Source organism: Arachis duranensis, chromosome 9 (assembly GCF_000817695.3).
Source record: "Arachis duranensis cultivar V14167 chromosome 9, aradu.V14167.gnm2.J7QH, whole genome shotgun sequence".
Taxonomy (NCBI): Eukaryota; Viridiplantae; Streptophyta; class Magnoliopsida; order Fabales; family Fabaceae; genus Arachis; species Arachis duranensis.
Window position 1 is genome coordinate 58,673,817 of NC_029780.3, and position 3,113 is coordinate 58,676,929.

Here is a 3,113-nt window from a genome sequence, read left to right on the forward strand (position 1 = left end):
GTGTATGCGAAAAGGGGCGTGCATACGCTAAACTCTTGTTTTGCTAAAAACTTGTTTTCATGCAATTTTAACTATTTCTCTAGCTTTCTAAACTTCTTTGATTGCTGTTTAAGACTCCTAACTAGTAATTAGACTTTGAGACTAGTGAGGATGGATTAAGTTGCTTAGGTTGGGAATCTTTTGTTATGATTTTAGAAAATGGAGGCTTAGGAATTGAAAGTTATGTGGATGGACTTGTTTGAGTGAATTGATGAAGTATTGACGATGTCTTTGAGAATTTGAGAACTGAGGATGAGTTTGGAACTTAGAAAATGAATGACTATGGTTAATGAAATTGATGAGATGTGTATTGATGGACTTGTGCTATATGAGCAGTGATCACTGAGACTGGTTTTATGCTATTGTTGTGTTGATATTTGGTAAGTTGCTATGTACCTGGCAAGGACAGTGGTTAATCCCGCTTGTTGAGGTTGCGGCAATAAACAAAAGGACGATGGTTAATCCCACTTATGTTGAGATATGAGGTATGAGGCTGAGTATCCCGCTTGCATCCTTTCTGGTCACAAGAGTGTGCTCGGGTACTATATCCCACAAGAGTGTGCTAGGACACTATATCCTAGGGGCCATATTTATATACGTGACAAAAAGGCGACATCCCAATGGGATGTGTCAGGTTGGCAGCTGAACCAATAAAGTGATATCACAGCCAATAGGATAGGCATTTATCATATGCATGTTATATGTGTATTGCTTGCTTTGTTTACATGCATCTCTTGCCTGAATGTATAATATGCTTACTTGCTTCCTGAATTACCTATTGTAAATTACTTATTACCTGTGTTTTACTTGTCTGCAATTACTTGTGTTTTCTACTTGGATTAAGGAGGCTCGGTAGGCAGTGGCAATGGGATTGCGTGGAGGATAGAATAGAGAAGGTTGTGGGACAACTGTATTACTGTTAGTTTAGAAATCCCTTAAGACAGATATCCTTTAATGGATTAAGTTTTTACTATAAGTTTGAATATCTTAAATCGGTGTAAAGTTGTAGGATTGTCTTTGGTGTCTTGAAACCTTATTTGTATCTTATCGATTGGACACTGTTACCATACTGAGAACCTCCAGTTCTCATACTATATGTTGTTGCTATTTTTCAGATGCAGGTCACAACCCACCTCGATGAGTTTGCGAGATGGTGACAGAGTGGAAGACCCTTTTATCTCTTGTATTTTGCTTTCTTTGATATAGTGTCTCTCACCTTTGTATATCGATATCTTGTTGCCTTAGAGGCTTACTTTGAGAGATAAGATGTTTCTATTCTATTTCAGAAATTCTGTTGTATTCTGTTTTCTTCATCGGTCTTCTAGCATATTATATCCTTTGACTATTTATTATTATATTAGCTTTAGAACTATCGTTGCACTTTGTTATCCTTTGCTTTATGGCTAGAGTAAAAAAAGCTTTGTTATATATATATGCAACAAAATAAGAAAATTCATCTAAAAATTCTAAAAGACCTCAAAATGAAATACGAAAGTGTTAGGATTAGAGATTTGTCACCCAAAAATGGCCGATTCGATCGGACGACCTCCCCACACTTAAAAGTTTGCACCGTCCTTGGTGCATTCAAAGATAAGAAAGGGGGTAGGCGATTATACGGATTGCTACCTTCAGCTGGTGAGTCAACTAGCTGCTGCGCGTTCTTTCTCCTGCTTCCATTTTTGCTTATGACAAATTATCCTGAACAATAGAAAACAGGAGAGTAAAACAAGTAAATGCAACATCAAGGAAGCATATATCGTTGGAATGAGGTAAGAATCACTAGAATGAAGTGAGTGAATAGTATGTGTGACATTAAAGAAGATAATGTGTGAGTTCTAAGTTGCATGCGGTTTAGAACACACACACACACACACGCGCGCACACACACTAGTTTTCAAAAGCTATGTCACATTTGTACACAAAAGAGGCATACACTTCACTCATTCTAGTGTGCTTGAAATGCTCTAAAAAAAACTTGTAGGTTAAGATAACCAAACAAGTAGTGAAGAAGCATGAAAGCATTCAAGCAAGAATTAAGTGATTGTGAAATAGATGACGAATGGACATTGATTGATGTGCAAGGAAGCTGAAGAACTGAAGATTGATGGTTTAGAATTTATAATAAATTCTCGTTGTAAGTATAGTTTCTAAGCCAAGCAATCAACATTTCTTACAAACGTTTTGGTTGTCACAAGTAACAAACCCAATAAAATTTATAAATCGAAGTATTCAAACCTCGGGTCATCTTGTCAAGGAATTACAGGGAGGTGTGTTTTATTATTGGTTATGGAAAACAGTGTTTTGGGTTTTGAAAAGGGGTTTTGAGCAAGAGAAATGGGTTGCAGAAATTAATAAATTAATAAGAAAGAAATCTTTTGGCAAGGTATGAAAATTGGAAGTCCTATCCTAGTTATCCTTATCAATGGTGATGAGAATTATACTTTTGCTCCCACTAAGTCAACCTCTAACTATGAAGGTCAGTCAAGTGGATAAATTAATTCAACACCTAAAGTCCTAGTCAACTCCTTAAGGAAAGACTAGAGTTATAGGAATCTAAATTAATCAGCAAGAATAATAATTATCAATCACGATGAGTTTGATAAGTCAAGAGTCACCAATTAATCAACCAAAGCCAAAAGGGGAAAATCTAAATTATAAATAAGGAAAAGTAATCATAAGTCTGAAATACCTCAATGTGTATTAATTAAGAAAATCATAACATGAATGGTCCATAAGCCAATTTGGCAACATATATAATTAACAAATAAGAGAAGTCAAAATAAAGGAATATTGAACCTGATATGAAGATGAGATAATCCTATCCTAAGAGAAACTCTAAATCCTAATCGTAAGAGAGAGGAGAGAACCTCTCTCTCTAAAAACTACATCTAAATTATCAAAAGTCTGTTGTCTAATGTATCCAGTATATGTTATGAATGGATGGATTCCTCCATTTATAACCCTTTAATCTGTGTTCTCTGGGCTTGGATCTGGGCCAAAAAGGGCCCAGAAGTCACTGGAACGGACTTTTGCAAATTCTGCAGATCGCGCATGTCACGCGGTCGCGTCATCTT